This window comes from Micropterus salmoides, unplaced genomic scaffold, assembly GCF_014851395.1.
Source record: "Micropterus salmoides isolate LMB-PRFRI ecotype aquatic unplaced genomic scaffold, ASM1485139v1 Ms_hic_scaffold_2, whole genome shotgun sequence".
Classification (NCBI taxonomy): domain Eukaryota; kingdom Metazoa; phylum Chordata; class Actinopteri; order Centrarchiformes; family Centrarchidae; genus Micropterus; species Micropterus salmoides.
The window spans coordinates 55,252,181-55,270,342 of NW_024041150.1; positions in this window are offsets into that span (position 1 = coordinate 55,252,181).

Genomic DNA, 18,162 nt, shown 5'->3' on the forward strand with positions numbered 1-18,162 from the left:
TTCGGAGGCGATGGTTTGTCACGCTGGGAGGTTTCCCAGCAGCGGGGACGTTCTGCTGGAGGTGAACGGCACTCCTGTGAGCGGACTCACCAACCGAGACACATTGGCGGTCATCCGCCACTTTCGGGAGCCCATCCGCATGAAGATTGTGAAACCAGGTGTGTGTCTATTCTAATTATGGATCACCTAGACCCCCTACACCCCTCCAGCTCCCTACCCCACATACACAACCTAACCTGCCATGTGTGTGAAGTGCTTTAAAATGGTTTGTTTAAGCACGGTAACGTGAAGATTGAGAATCTTAGGACAGGTGTGACCAAATATAGAGGCACTCAGCTGAGCCCACGTTTGCCTGTAGGGCAATGGGTTGAAGGTCCAGGTGTGTTAGCAGTCTTGTTATTTTGAAGCTAATGTACAGGTCATTTTGTGTTTTCAGCTGCCCTAAGCCTATTTAAATTGTCTATGTGCATTCCTTCTATTCATTAATGTGAAGCCACTTTTGCTGCAGTAGTACAATCCTGCCCAGCAGCATAAGTGAGGGACATGCTGCTTTAACCATGCTTGTTTAGTGCCCAGACCTGCATGCACTACAACATAAGCCATGCACATGTTATTAAGCTTGCAGCACTTTCTCTGAACTGAGTCTGTAATCTTCATTGCATCCGTGCACAAATGTTGCCTGTCCTCCTCTGACCATGTAGGTAGTAGGGCAACATGCTCACATAGTCATCACACACACAGGCATGAAGACACACACACACACACACACACACACTACTTTAATGTAATTAATAAGTAATGTAATTCTGTCTGTAAGCTCAGCTGAAAGCTTATTGATTGGATTTATGTGATTGTTATTAATACAAGCAATTAGTTTGTACTTTTTTAAGGCACACTGACATGCCTAATGAATTTAATAAATGTGCCAAAACATACTGACATTGAAACTCTGCCAGTGTGTATGTTTGTGTGGATAGAGGCACTGTTGAGGGTGGCACTTGGTAAACACTTTGCAGGGATTTGTTAATGGTTGCCTTGCCAGCTTAGACAGTGTCGCTCTGCTTGCAGTGTTGAGGTGAGTCCAAGTCTAATTGAATCAATTAGGTTTATATCCTTAAATCCCCCAGGATGCTGAGCTAGCCTAGCGACACAGTCTGACACCATGACTGTCAGGGATTTTTGTTTGATAGTGTTTTCTGTGAAGCGGATTGGTGCTTCTGCAGTGCAGTTTACCTGTTGATTAGGGTTAAGGGGTGTACGGGTGTTGAAATCAATATCACAATACTAATTAATTGGTTTCACTTTTTAACATAAGATGACACCAGATTTTTCACTAATTGTAGCACTTCAAACATATATTGCAGGTGATTTGAATTTGATAATGTTATATCAGTTATATTGTTTTACTCTTGTTTGTTTTCCTTGTGTTTGGACATTAGAATCAAGTTCAAAAGTGCATTTTCTCAGTTCCATAATACTCACTCTGTCACACACTTTCTAATGTTTTCTCTTGACCTTGTGTTATGTAATGTTAGCTGTATGTTGAGTGATGCTCGAGTTACACTTTGACATCTGCAGGTTGGTTACCATAGGCTCCTCTGTTCCCCAGTGGGCCTCGCTGTGTGTTTATCTCTCTCTCCCCTTTCTCATTTTTAATTCATGCATCATCCATTATTGATGGCTGCTCTGTGCCATGATGAGGTGGCTGGTGGGCGGATCAGATGTTAGCCGACTCGTGTGGATGTAAACTTGAACTCTCATGAGATTGCAAAGTCGGTAGTGAGAACGGGTTTGATGCTAAGAGTAGTGGAGTTAAATCCTTTTGTAGACTTGTCACGGCACAGTGGTGTGTGTGTTCCTTGTATTTGCACAACACAGCAAAAAAGTTACATCAACCTAAAAGGGATGCATTTACATAATTTCATGTCTCCCTGTTGGATTGTTCCCTCCCTCCCTGCTGTCTTTACTTTATTTTCTCCCCTCAGCCGATAATGCCTTATCATCACATTTTGCTGTTCTCCCTCACCGCTGATATTTTCTTTCCTTTGCTACATTATTCTGTTTCACTCCGATTCTCTTGCCTTTGCCTTCGTACCCTTCCTCCCAATCCTATGCCATCACCAGTATACTATTTTTTTCACTAGCTACTTTATCATCTAAGTAAATCTAGCAAATCTTTATAAAATTGCACAACCTTTCTTCAGAATCTAGCCCACTTTTAGTAAATTCCACTGAAGGGAGTCATTTCACTTACCTGCCATGACGTTTACACCCGCCGAGTCTAAATCAAACACGATTTTGCTTCTTCATAGTTGCTGAAACGTCTCGACACTGCACAGTTAAGACAGAAAACAGGAAGTTTGTCTGGATTGGTTCTCTGGCTCCAGATCAGCCGATGCACTCAGTATGCAGTACCCATCCTGAGAGAGGAGCAAGACAATAGGCAGTAACCTTGAGGGGGCCACTGAGAGTAGAGGCGTAGTGATCACAGATACCTGCAGCTTAGACAATTGCGAGTGGGCAACTCATTGATTAATGCTGTAAACAGACTTAGATCTGCTTGTTTTTACCTCGTGGAGCATAATGAATGGACAGTTAAGCTTTCAGGTCCCTGAGCACCCTTTATTCACATAATGGAATCTGGGAAAGGAAAAGGGTTATCAAAACCCTTTTTCTTCTCAAACATAACTAATGATATACTGAGATGACTATGGTTTACATTTTACAGTGCTACTCCCTGTGGAGTTATAGACTGAAAAAATATTTAGAAAAAATGTCAACTGTGGGGATAAATGCACTCTAATGCTCAACAGTATAAGCTATAGTGGCTTTATGAGCGTACCTCACTGCTTTAATGTAAAGGTCCCATTCATTTAATTTATACACACGCTTAATGACGCCAGCGTACATTAAAGTAGGGCAGTGATCGTCTTGTGAAGCTGTGTAAATGAAGGTGCAGTGGATGTCTACTAAAGGAAAAAGAAGTAAAGTTTTTATGGATATTTTTATTTTCAGTAATATTAATTTTGTATTCAAAAGATCAGGGAGGTTCAGTTAAGAGTCTTGAAAATCCCCAGGAACCTTCTAGCTACAGAGGAGCATTTTTATTTCGAGTGGACATTAGGAACACAGCAGTTAGTAGCTATACCTACAGTATCTGGGGAGAACTGCAAAAATGTATATTTCATACAATCCACTTAATGCCCAAGGAGAGGTGATAAAAATGAGCTGCCTTCTGTTTTTTATTCACCATTTTAATTTAGGAAAGGTTGCTATAGATAACCAAAAGTACTTGAGGTATCTCACTTGGGAGTTTTATTCTGATATGCACACTAAATTATGAAGAGGCAGTTCTAAGTTGTTGGTCTGGATCTAATAGACTCTTTTCAAGCATGCAGCCCCTTTTTTACTAAAGAGATCAGAAAAAGGATCCTGAAGACGATTGATGCCATAAGGAATTCAGGTAACAATACGCATGAATAATTGAGTGAGAGATAATTGCAGTGGGTTTTTTTAAACCACCTGCTAGGCTTTCTTCAAAAAAGACAAACTCAAAGGACCCTCTTCCTCTCCTTGGATCCTCTTACACTGTTATATATCACCAACCTGTGATGTTTAATGTGTCCCAGGATTTACTTTGTGATGTAGTGTTTTAATTTACCTTCTTGATGTACCTGCTTTTCCTCCAACCAGCTTTGTCTGTTTCTGCGTTGTTTGGTAATTTACATTACATTACAATATGCCATAAAGCACTTTTGACCACCACCTGAGATTGTGCCGGAACTTGTTGTGCTCAGTTGTGGTTTACTCGTTTAGCTGGACTGGGCAGTTGGGGAAAGGGAGTCACACCCTGTACTTAAACCAAAAATGTCTTGTGTTTTAGGGCCACAAGTAACGATTAATCATTATCCAACAATTTGCCTATTGTCATTGTCATTTGACTAATCTATTAATCAACTAATCATTGTAACTCGCAGTACCTTCTCACTCCATCTCTGCTACGACTTAGTTGTGAAGGAAATTTCTTAGTGGGCTTAATTCAGGTAACAGTTGAGGGACGTCTAGCAGTGTTCAAAATTGACAAAAAATGATATATTTTCTGGGATAACGATTATTCGGCAATAAGTAATTAGTCATTGAGCTTACTTACAATTGATAAATATGTTGCACGCCTCTGGAGCATCTTCAGGTTAAGTGTCTTGCTCAGGGACACATTGATGAATGTTGCAGTGGGAATCGAACCCGGGTCTCTCACACCAGAGGCATATGTGTCTTATCCACTGCAACCTTACCACCCAGATATTTGGCATCCTTCAAAAATGTTTGTAAAAGTCTAATATTGTACTAGCTCGCTCTCGTTAATAGGATGTTAATTGTTGCTTTATAATGCCATTAATGGAAACAGGTCTTATTTATTTACTTAAAACTGAAGCATTCAAGGAAAAACTGTATAAAAACTGAAATCACCCGTGCATGAGTAATCCATTTCATCATATCCCCATAGCCATGATTTCTGTCACAGCTGTTGTCGTAATGGCTTTGAGTCTGTCATCATCATTGTAGCTGTGTTTGAATCGGAGTTTGTTTTTGTGCTGGTACCTTGGCTGGTTTAGACCCGCCTCATGGACAGCTGACCCCCAAAGCCTTTCATATGCTTGATGTTCTGTGCAGTGGTTAGTTTGTGGTCTTTAATAGCAACCGATCTTTCGACAAACAGTGTGCAGATTGACATCTGTGTACTGTATGCATGACGCAATTAATGCACGGACAACGTTTTTAGGGCCCGAGCACGACCGTGCGAGGTCCCTATTGAATCTGCTCGGATTATATTTAGGGCCCGAGCACGACCGTGCGAGGTCCCTATTGAAATTGCTCGGATTATATATTTTTTTTTTTTTTTTTTTTTTTTTCTGCAAAGTAGGCCCAAATGACATGGCCTAAACATACTCGAAAACTCACCAAAATTTGCAAACATGTCAGAACCGGTGAAAAATTTCGTATTCTACAAGTTTCGCACATGGGCGTGGCAAAATGACTCGCTAGCGCCACCTAGAAAATTGGAAATGATTAGCCCCTCGTTCACGTTCAACCTACATGTACGAAATTTTCTGGGGACATGTATCGTATCAAGACGCACAAAAAAGCCTCAAGAACCCATAGCCTAAAGTCAACAGGAAGTCGGCCATTTTGAATTTTATGGCCATTTTTGGATGATTTACATACTTCGTACTTTAACGAACTCCTCCTAGGGATTTAGTCGGATCGACGTCAAATTTCTGCTGTGCCTTCTAAAGGCATTGACGATGAAAAGTTGTGCTATTTGCGAGTTTTCGTCAATGGGCGTGTCCGTGGCGTCGATGATTCGCAATGAAACAGGAAGTTGTTGTAACTTCAGTGTACATGCTCACATCTGGACCAAACTGTACATGTAGGATGAGAGTCCCGCCCTGAACACATGTACATGCCGACATTCACCCACAGTCATAGCGCCACCTGCTGGCAACAGAAAGTGACCTTTAACGAAGCAGCCCCCGCCGCACGTTTCACCTATGTGCACGAATTTTCTGTGGTACGTGTATCTTGTCCAGACGCACAAAAAGCCTCTTGGAGCCATAGCCTAAAATCAACAGGAAGTCGGCCATTTTGAATTTTACGTCAAATTTTGGATGATTTACACACTTCGTACTTTAACGAACTCCTCCTAGGGATTTAGTCCGACCGACCTCAAATTTGTGCTGTGCCTTCTAAAGGCATTGAAGATGAAAAGTTGTGCTATTTGCAAGTTTTCGTCAATGGGCGTGTCCGTGGCGTGGCGTCAAAGATCAGCTCTTCGCCATGACACGGAAGTTGTCGTAACTTCAGTGTACATGCTCACATCTGGACCAAACTGTACATGTAGGATGAGAGTCCCGCCCTGAACACATGTACATGCTGACATTCACAGACAGTCATAGCGCCACCTGCTGGCAACAGGAAGTGACTTTTAACGAAGCAGCCCCCGCCGCACGTTTTACCTACGTGCACGAATTTTCTGTGGTACGTGTATCTTGTCCAGACGCACAAAAAAGCCTCTTGGAGCGATGCCCTAAAATCAACAGGAAGTCGGCCATTTTGAATTTTACGTCAAATTTTGGATGATTTACACACTTCGTACTTTAACGAACTCCTCCTAGGGATTTAGTCCGACCGACCTCAAATTTGTGCTGTGCCTTCTAAAGGCATTGAAGATGAAAAGTTGTGCTATTTGCAAGTTTTCGTCAATGGGCGTGTCCGTGGCGTGGCGTCAAAGATCAGCTCTTTGCCATGACACGGAAGTTGTCGTAACTTCAGTGTACATGCTCACATCTGGACCAAACTGTACATGTAGGATGAGAGTCCCGCCCTGAACACATGTACATGCTGACATTCACAGACAGTCATAGCGCCACCTGCTGGCAACAGGAAGTGACTTTTAATGAAGCAGCCCCCGCCGCACGTTTTACCTACGTGCACGAATTTTCTGTGGTACGTGTATCTTGTCCAGACGCACAAAAAAGCCTCTTGGAGCGATGCCCTAAAATCAACAGGAAGTCGGCCATTTTGAATTTTACGTCAAATTTTGGATGATTTACACACTTCGTACTTTAACGAACTCCTCCTAGGGATTTAGTCCGACCGACTTCAAATTTGTGCTGTGCCTTCTAAAGGCATTGAAGATGAAAAGTTGTGCTATTTGCGAGTTTTCGTCAATGGGTGTGTCCGTGGCGTGGCGTCAGAGATCAAGTCTTCGCCATGACACAGGAAGTTGTTGTAACTTCAGTGTACATGCTCACATCTGAACCAAACTTTACGTGCTTGATAACTCTCCCACCCCGCTATGGAGGACCGATCCTGACACAGTCAGAAATAAATACAGAAATAAATAAATGCTCAATAAATAAATAAGCATCCAATTAAATACACAAAAAAATTAAGTAAATAAATAAATGTAGGTAGTAATTAAATTATACAAGGAGACATAAATGTATATATTTTAATTAGTGCCTTTACTTATTCACCTTTGTTATAATTACCTTATTTGTTTATTCAACTTTATTTATTACTAATTTTTTTAATGTATTTATTTATGTGTGTGTTTAATATTTTTGTCTGTTTTATTCTTCCTTTGTATTTATTTACCTTATTTATTTTCACCCATGGTATTTATTTCTGCCTGTCTTAAATTTTTGTATGCATTTCTGCCTCATTATGCAAATGAGGAGGGGCTGTGTCTCAAGGGGTCATCTTCTCTGCTATTGGTGGACCAGTCAGACAGGAGAGCTCCTACTCTGCCTGCAGACATCAACGATCTTGCCCCTCACACAGTCAGATGGCTTCCTTCAGTGCGCTGAGGTGTTTAACAACTCTGAAGACAATACTACCAGCAATGTCTTCCTTCTCTTTTCACGTAGAAGCACCGACAGACAGTGCTTTCAGTTTGCTGCATGCATGGACACAGAACTGCGGTATAGGGAGAAGCACACGGTCAGCTGGCTGCAGCTAAATCTGGAGTGCACTCGTATTCAATTCTGTATGGTAAATTCAGTTTTAACGGAGCAGAGCGAGCTGACAGGCAGAGTTAGAGACTTTTTCTGTCCGTTTCTCTCTTTACAAAGACGCATGTTGCAGTCAGAGTCTTCTCTGAGATGCGAGCACGACATACAACACAATTTATCAAATTACACAACGGATATACAGTATGAAAATAAGATTGATTGGATTATACTCACAGGAAGTATAAAACCTCTTACATGGGTCTATTAAAAGTAAAGTAACACAAAAATGTCAGGGAAATTACTTTACTTAGATTTAAGTACTGCAGTTGTACATTTGAAATACCTTCCTACCTTTCTGATAGGAAGCCTTCTTGAGGTGGTATAAAACATTTCTTCTTATATTCTGATTTGAGTTGTGGACAACTATGACCACATGAATTAAAAAAACATTTCACTGCCCAAGTCAGCTATAACACAAGTCTTGATCATCAGACTACATGCTGTACAGTATTTGTGGACAGATTTTGTCCCAGGATTTCTTATGCATTTCTTCTTCTTCGTTGCATGATTTAGAATAATAAGGTGAGAAATGGGTCTATTCTGAGTTCATCCTGCACTGCAGCAGCTAATAAAGTCCATTTAATCCCCAAAACGCTTTTCTTTTAGGCAGGCTAGAGCAGAAAACAACTCACCTTTCTCAAGTTGTACAGTAATGTCACATGTGTATGAAGGTGGATCAAACAAGCTAATCTTAAATGTCAAAGTAGAGAGGAGCCTAGTAGGCCTATTTATTTTCATTCATTACACAATATGAATAAGCTATGCAGACAGTTGTAAAGAAAGAACATCTTTTTCTTCTGTTCTCTACTTGTTATAGTTACACAGTATTAGGGGTGTGGGCTGTATTAAAAGTATCTACTGTTCTCCCATGCTCTAACACACAGTAACGATGAAATGTGTGCTGTTCTCACATTCTTCCTCTGTATGTACACATAAACAACAAGGCAGGGAAATATAAAAGGAATTTATTTTATTGTTTGGGTACATTATTGTTCAGTGTACATGCTCACATCTGAAACAAACTTTACGTGCTTGATAACTCTCCCACCCCGCAGACATCTACACGTCAATACCGATTTATATTCATAGCGGCAAGTGCTATGTAGCTCCACATAGGGGACACAGGAAGTGACATATAGCACCTTCATGCGGCGACATAACCGCGTAGGAAATTCACAGCCGCACCGGCAGAGCTCCAGAATGTGCAACTCGGCCGGCTCACACGCGGACGCGCTTACAAGTGCGAGGGCCCGCCCAACGCTGCTTGCAGCTTTAATTTTGATTGTTTTTTGCATTCTGAGTGACGTAGCCTACTCCATAATGTCTGCTTACACATTGTGAAAAAAACAATTAAGATATGTCGGAGACATTGCACAACCCTAGGTATGACTTATGTACAGGTCATGCTCGGGGTCATTAGCAGACCCCGAGCATGACCTTGTCCTTCGCCCTATCCTCTCGTTTGAGGCTGCTGCCACCTGACCTTCCAGCACTAGTTATTTGCCTTTGTCTCACTCCTTGTCAGGGCGAGGACAGCTGGCTGATAGGGAGATGCTATAGTTCAGGCATCAGAGTAATAGATATCGGTGTTCTCTGGGAATCTTACATGTTTAGAGAACTTACTATCTCCACAGATTAGTGCAAAAACATGATACTTTAATTAGATTTCAACTTGACGTAGGTAACAGATTTAGCCCAATTAAAGATGACCTTGTAGAGAAAAACACATTGACAGTATGGGATAGCACAGGGATGAATATTGTGGACCAGGAGGTTTCGTCACATTTAGTGTTGGCAAGTTGTATGCTGTTACAGTATCTCATCAGACAACGAGATACAGATGAGAAACCTCTTCATCACACCAGACAGTTGGCTCACAATATTTCTACAGCATTATTTTTAGACTTAGTAGTTTGCAAATTGTTGAGTCTTAGCACAGTCTCCCACCAAAAATTTACCATTGATGTCTCTGGTTATTGAAAAAAGTCCTGCTTTCAGAATCCATTGTTGATGCAGGTCTTATGTTAAAATAAATATATGTATAAAAATACAACACCAAACAAAGCTAACCATTTTGTATTACACTGCTACAGAGTGGAATATTTTGGCTTCTCTTTAAAATAGGTAATCTCAGTTTCTTTTCTTTTGTCTCACTGGTGTTATCATATTGATGTTAACACTTTATACATTTGCCATCAGCAGCGCAGCAGAGCAGCAAGCACACAGTCTGTGTTAATGTGGTCCCCCCCCCCCTCCCCATGGTGCAGTTAGGGCTTCTATGACGAAGCTGCTCTAAACAAGCTGAGTGGAGCTGTCAGGATCGCTCAGGTTCTGGGGCTCTTCTCCCCATGGAAACTGTAACTTCCTGTTCTAGTCGCTGCCTTTTGTCATATCTGCAGTGGAGCCCAGGTTTGAAGTGTCACTTTCACTGTAACCAGAAAGCTTAGGTACCAGAGTACAGTCCTTCTCTTTACACTTTGAATGCACCAAGGTACCAAAAGGTCCATGAACAATACTTGACAGTTGCAGGGACCATCAGAACAGTCAAATATGTTTTAATGAAATACGACTTAAGCTTTGCGACAATCAATGGTCCTGGGTTGTAAAATATTCTTGAATCGTGTTCCTCCTCTCACCTCACGCTCCTCCTGCAGCTCTAAATGTGGAGGCTGTTCAGTAAGTGCAAATGGAGCTTTACTGGCACCCTTCTCCTCTGTGCTCTCTCTGCTGTGTCCTATTTTCTGTGTGGTTGTTGTGTATATGTGTATCTCAGCTGTACACCTGATGTGACATCCACCCATCATCCGCTCCCACTGGCTGCTCTCCCGGCTCATTCCCCAAACCTGTCACACTTCTCCACCCTCCGCCCTGCCAGCCCGTCAGCGGCGAGGGACGACGGTGCGAGTGGATGGGCATACTGAAGTCCCCCAGAAGCCAGCGGCTGCTATGAATACCAAAGCATGCTTCTTACACTCTTTTTCATTCCTCCATTCCTCCCTCTCGTTCTGCAACTCACAGCCCTGCACCGCCTCACAATCTCTTAGTCCACTCCCCCTGTCTAACAGCAGCTTATACCTTTGCCTCTTCCTGTCTTGCATTTCTTTGGTCCTTTTCCTGCAGTGCATGAGAGACAAAGTCAAACAAAGTCATTAATGATGGAAGGAGGAGAATGAAGGGTTGCCCTATATGATTGCTCATTTAGTGATTCCTGCATATTTTTTACAGTCCTGGAACCATCAGCTAATGGCAGAGCTCCCCAAATCTGCCCCAGATGTTTAGTGACATGGCATCCCTCTTCAATTTACCTTACTAATACTGTCCATAGAGCCGCACTGCGGTAATGAACAGTCCAGCAACAAGGATAGCATTTTCAAATGAGCCATGCCTCTCACTGGCAGGCACCATGACTTGGCAGGGATGTTTAAAGGCAGTGGAGATGAGTGCGTGCTGATTCACCAAGACTGCCTCTTTCTACTTGCTGAATGGTCATGCTGAGATGTCAGCAGCAGCAGTGTCTCCAGGTTGCTGCTGGTGGAAATGGACAGTGTACTTTGATGATATGCACGCGCACACACACACACACATACACACGCACGCACGCACACACAAAAACTCTTCTTCAGGGACTCCTGTCCTCCTTTCCTCAGCTTGACATACTAATTGGTCTCTCTCCAACAGTGAGCCATCCCTGCAGCTGTTTATCCCTGTTGAGATAAGCTGAGGTCAGCTTCTAAACAGCGCATATGCATAACAGACCAAAGCATGTCAGCTCCTATATCATGAGGAACAATAATCTCCACGGTTAGGCTACATAAATACTGCTCATCCCTTTTCACCTATTTTTACTGATGCACATTGTTAAAATCGATTTTCACTGTGATTTCATATTGCCATGTACTTAAAAGTGTTTTGTATTTTACTCCAAAAGGACACTGATTACCACAGTTAGAAGTAAACAAGTACACAAATGCTGCTTTCACAAATGAAAAATAGTAAGTGGAGAGAAAGTAAAGTAGTTGCAGTCCTTGCACCAGCACTTACATTTTCAAAATAAACACCAAAACATTATATTGAGATCATGGTTAATTAAGCCATGTTAAACTTGCCTTTGAGAACATAAATCAGTGACTGGCACAGCTATGCAATTGTTATGGTAAATGTTTTTTTCCCTTTTTTATCATACATTAACATTGTCATTGCTTTGCTGCACTGCTGGGCTGGACCTGCAAGTGGTCACTGTCTGACCCTGATGTGTTTAACTAAGAAACTGACCCTTCTGTGTAGCTGTGAGCAGCTGACCGTGAAAGGGAAATAGAGGCGGCATGAGAGAAATGGACTGTTATGAATCAATACACAGGTGCAGATGGGGATAGAGGGATACAGGGGATAGCATATCTGATAGTTGATTGAACTGAGTTTCCTCCAGATGCACTCACTACCCTCTTTGGAGAGCCCATTTTGGGACTTTGTTTCTTGCTGGTTCTTTATGAAACATCCCCATGGTGTTGAAGCAGAGGCAATAACGGGAACAGAGAGAAGAGGCAGCTGGCACATTGCTGCCTCAAATTTTTTTCCTGAGAAGGGTTCTTTTTTGAAGGATATATTGGATTTAAACTGGGAGGGGCAAAAAGAGATGATGAACAGGTTTAGAGAAAAGCAAATGGGGTCAAAGAGAGAGGAGTGCTGACAATGGGAGGGAGCGGAAAGAGTGAGAAGGAGCAAGAATAGCGAATGAGCAATAATAATCTCAGGACTGAAAACGATTTTGTTACCATTAATCATGATTATAGTATTGATTCTCTGTTGTGAATGTCTGAAATGATTCTGCCTACTGTTCATCAAGTCAACACTTGCTATTTCAGACTTTCCGCACAGCGAGTATTTCCAATCATGTCTGCAAGTAACAAGTCTGTGTGAGCTGCCTACATATGTGTATGTGCAAGCATGCATAGTAATGAAAAATGAAGGCACATCTGAATTAATTTCCACTTCAAGTTGCCTTTTTAGGTAAAAACACAATCATGGAGAACACAAATGCATGCTTCCTTCACCATGCTTTTGAATAATGCCAGAAAGTCTTCTCTATAATTTTGATCATATTCCTACTATATCTGATTTTTGTGAACCTGAAGGAATATGTAAGGTAGTGCTGTTTTGACTTTCCTGGATTCATTCTCCCATAGATCTCAGGAGTTTATTTTGGAGGGTAGTGATAAGACTAAGATGGATTGCCTGTCTGTGTAGAGTGGACTTGCGCATACCTCCGTTCAACCAGTTGGGATCTTTCTTTACACTCAGGGTAAAGAAAGGGAAATAAATCAATTGAGAAGACTCAATCTCCTAGTTCAATCTCTTGGTTGGCTGTGGTACTTCATACTTGGCCCTGTGCCTGCGCTGATGTGCCTTCGTCAATACTCATTCTGCCAGTGCAGCCCACTCAGCTGTTTAGTTTAGTGCTACTCCACCTCAAATAATCCATTTCTGTTCATTCTGTTTGTGCTCCTGACAACATTTAATATCAAACGGATATAAAGCCCACCACACTCCTCACACCTTCACAGTCACTACCTACTCAGCCAGCTGCTGCTGTGGCCCCTTGTGCTCACAGAGCTGCAGCACCGCTGGTGTTTCTTCCAAGTCTCTGCGTGCCATTAGAACATTGAGGCGAGTGAGTATTTCATGTCTCACTAAGGAAGCTTCCTTGTTCTTTTTTTTATATCTTCCTTTGTCGTTTTGAGAAACAAAATGAAAAATTCTACTAACATATGTTAGGCTACATTTATGATGACTTTATGCTAGAACTGCTTTTGCTGGCTGGACTGAGCCTGCATCATAATTTTGATAGGACACAAGCAGACATAATGCTGTTTAGACATGGACAGACAAACTGGATGAAATCACCTTTTAAACAAACAGCTGCACAGATTGACACAACGTCATACGGGCAGTGGTGGAAAGTGACAACTTCAGCCAGTTGATGCGACACCGGTATATGCAGTGATAGTCCAGCGCAGAACTGGATGGCCCCGCCTCACAACAGTCAGGTAAACATGTGTTCTCTCCTCTACAAGTCTGATCTAAATCACTCACATCTCAGTAAATAATAAGCATCACATATTCAGCCAAGTCATTTTATAAATAGTATTTTATATTTGAAAATGTATTGGAAAGGAAAGGGAAGGAAATCTGGAGGAGCCTGTCTGAATGGGCCTAATGCAGCTGATAACATGAAAATATCTATAATTTACAGGGGCTATGCTTAAGTTTGTCAGTAGAGTAGATGCTGGATCATCAGCGAGTACAGGAACACATCCACATCTGATCCTACATCCAGCCTCAGTCAGTACCAACACAGACCCAGTACAGAATTTTTTAGCAGGTCACTCAGCCCCAGGTGACAGAGGCAGCCTCAGCCAGTACGAGCACAGCCAGAGATGTACAGCCAGCATCAGATACAAGCAGCTCAGACCCTAATGGAACAGTTGCTGCTTCACTAAATGACCAAGGAGATTGGCCCCCAGTCTTATCAGACTTCATGAGGTCTGAGTTTGCAGAGGTCTGTTCAAACCAGCACTGGATTTTTCTAGAAGAGGTTTCTATTCAGGCTTCTTAGGATTGTAGTGAGAGCATTGTGGTGTCAGGTGTGTGTAACGTAGCTGGTAGAGTTTTGCAATATAAACATCTGAAAACTGAAGCCAACTTTGCTCTGTTTGGGACTGGGAGCTGCACTTTATCAGAGGTTCTGAAATTAATGTGTGGATTTTTGGTGAGATTGTGAATTGAGTGAAATGTTTCAGTTAGTTTTGGTCTCCCCCTCCTTGTCTCATCTTAACATACCCAAAGTCCCAAATGGGGTTCTGTGTCTGTCAGACGGTCTGAAGGTGATACTACACAACGGCAGAGCAATAATGCAGACTTATCCTCCCCACATATAGGAAATATCCACTTGTCCTCTCAGTTTTCCTTATTGTGATTCATGATAATTTATAATGCTGTATCGATATTGAGCAGGCATCGTGATTCCCCGTCTATTCCACTTTCTCCATCAGCAGTAAGCCTACGTTTCATAAAGTTGCCTACAAGACACAGAACTCGTCTTTTGTTCCATATTTCTCCACCCTCGATCCGTTATCATGGCAGCAGGTGAGCCGCTTGTGGGCTTGTTAATGCAGCCCATCAAACAACCGAAACCAACATCTGTACCCTGGGGGTTCAATACTGCTTTACCTGGTCTGTGCTTGTAAAATATCCACCGTGACTTGTAACATCATAGGCTACCAAGTTTTTAACCAAGTGAAGTCTGTGCGAGTGTATACATCTACATAAGACTGTATCCGTACTTTTACTTAATTATGAAAATTGAGTACTTCTGCCACCACTGCACATGGGAGGCAGCCATTTTCTGCATCTTGTGTACTCCTTCCTCCATCCATGGTGAGACAGAATGTTCTGTGGAGATGAGGTTCCTTGAGTGTCCTCATTAGAATTCATGGGTGTCACGATCCCAGCACCCAATTTAGCTTGCAATGCTCCTTAGCTTCCCTAACAGGTTATTGATCGGGTCCAATCTTATCCCTGTTAAGGCAGCTAACGCATCCGGAGTTGCTGCATGTGCTCAAGGGACTGATCTTTATAAAAAATCAAGGACAACAGGAGGACGTCTTTCTAATAGTCTGCTTGGCTCACAGCTCTTATTCATGATGTTTTGCCTTTGCAGAGGGTGCTATTGAGCTCACAGTGACCAGTGATTGTATCTGTTTTGACAGACTGCCTTCTCAGTATTCTGCTCATGAATGAATTCTCTTATTTTCTGCTAATAAGCCAATCCCAGGACACAACGTGCAGAATCTTTCTGCCCCAGAAATGAAAAGAGGACTTACTCTCTCTGCATCTGTGAGTGTGTGATTGGTTGTCAGGTGTTTGGCTTATTTTTTTTTATTTTTTTTTTATTTTTTTTAAGGCCAAAACACACAGTGACAAATTTGCACCTGGGCTTTGGCAGCAGCCTTCCCGTTGCCAGCTCTCTGAGGTCTTGGAGCAAATTGACTCCATAGATCACATGCACATTACTCACTGTTTAAAGTAAGCAGAAATACTTGTCTTGCTGCAATCCTGACATTGTAGTGATGCAATCACTGGAGTATCTACTGGTACCAGTTATTCAAGCCTACCGTACAATAACAAGGCAGCTTATTTGAACAGCTTTCAGATATGATGTGTTACTACAAATAAATTCAACCATTGTTAAGAGGCTGTGAAGAAACCTCAGTTCTGTCCTCTCTAAGGGGAGAGGTCTGTCCAGGTTTGCGGAGTGGAGTGCTCGCACCTGTTTTAGGGGTGGTGACCAAGTCATGTTGTGTTTATTTAGGGCAGCACGTATTGTATGTTGCCCATCACCCTTTGACCCTGATGCAACCTGGTGTTCAAAATGTGAGCTGCATGTGGATGAATAGGCTCTGCGGTCCTTTCAAATGTAAATTTGTATTTCCTGTCCTCATGGTCACCTTCAGCTGTGTGTTGTTGTCAACGTGTTTTTCTTGCGTATGATGTTGATGCTGAATAAATATTTTCATTGGTTGCCACGTCAGCTGTTGTCTGTCATTTTTCCAGGGTTCATTTCAACAACAGCAGTAAGAACAATTTGTTCAGTCATACTGAACACTGGTAAAGACTTCACTCTAGACACTCTAGCAGATCATGTTTCTAAAATGTCAGTATGGTTAATGTGTTATTACAGTTTTATTACATAATTAGTCAAAACCGGTAATGATGTCATAGTTTGAAACATTCCTCTTGTAGTGCTTTGTCAAATGACTTTGACTCATTGTGTGTCCCACAGGAAGGCTTGAGTGTTCATCTGGGAATGGTGATCATGTGTGGAATGCGGTTATTTCAGATTCATTGACCACAGTCAACTGCTATGAAGTTCCACCAGTGTATTGTTAGCAACAGGTGCTTGTTCTAGCAGACGTTTAACATTGTTTCCATGACACCCCTCCCTGCTAGTGGTGAACATTTCTACTTCAAGAAGACAGTTGCTTCTTTCATCAAGGCATTTTTCATTTAAATCTCAGGCCTTTAGCTTTTATTGTTTTCCATTTTTGAACAATACAACACTAGAATATGCTTAGATTTCTAGAAGGATCACATTTTAGAAAGGGGATACAGAGGAGGATCAGTACCACAACATAAAAATAACTTTTTGAGTCTTTAGAAAATGTCTAGGCTTATCTTTATTTTTAAAGTTGTCTTTTCTTTGGTTACCATTCCTGTCCTTTGTCCTGGCATGTGTATGGCATGTTTTTTTTCTATTTATTTCTATGATGTATCGAACTGCATCATTCAAGGCTCATCATTTGTATGCCAGTCATTCATCATATCTCTGGCACATGTCCTGTAAATGAAAAGTGGTTTCAAGGTGGCGTAGCCTTGAAGTCTCTTAACCTGTTATGATTCCAGTCAAGCTATCACACTGAAACATCTCCCCAGAAAACCACTCTCAAGTGGTTCATTCATTAAAGAGGAATGTGGCCAAGCTGGTGTAACTATAATGTAGATTTTTACCTTTCTAATGTGTAAAAGATGAGGTGTGTCAACATCTTAAACCGTCCTGAATGACCTGATGTCAACAGGCCTTTTGGATTCAATCTGAAGTGTCTTTACACCACTGACTAATTATAGGACTGACTGAATTTCAATCCTCCAGAGAGTCACTAACTGAGCAAAATGGCCTGGACTTGGCTGAGGAAAAAATTAAAACTTGAGAAAAAGAACTGGCTCAAATCTGTTGACTTGAAAGGACTAAAATTTGGCTTTGGAAATGGAAGTTGCCTTAAGCTATTCCAGGGAGGACTAATGGCCAGACTTGTTCTGCTCTCATGACATTAGACTTCCTTTTGACTGGTCCAGGGTTTAGCAGAGCTGTTATGGGATGGCATTGCTGCTGTCTGTGTGCCCAGGCTGCCCTAAGAGCTCATGTGTCAGGGGGCTCCTTTGGAGCTGGCAAAGTAGCCCAGCTCACACTGATTCAACACGTCTGTGTTGAGACAGGCGCCTCAGCTAGGTTGAGAAGTAAATACACATGCAGACACAGGTGCGGGCGCTCAACATATGCACATATAAACACACATGCACAAATGATGGATAAAGTTCAGATTCTTCTTGACAGCCCACCCATCCGTCAGTTGACCTGCATAACCTTTCACAGCAGTTTAGCACGAGACTGCTCCAGACTGGACATATGGGAGTGAGAAGAAATACATCCTCTTGTCATGAAACATGCAGACTGTCTTGTTTCAGCCCTGTGAGCACAACTGACTGTGTCGCATGAGATGTGTGTTTTATACTAATGTTAGGGCTGTGTGCTTGCTTTGCAAATATTACTTGCTGGTGTCTGAAATTAAGGTGTTAGCTCCCTAGCATTCAAATGTGGCAGAAAATCATCTCCTTTGTTTTTTGCCAAGTTATTTCACAGCATAGATTGAAGTACCAAAATCCTGATTACAAGACTGCCTCTTGGCAGTATGAATTGAGGTTTAGTTCTGGTGTAAAAAAAAAATGTAGTTGCATAAAATGTAATGCCTACTTT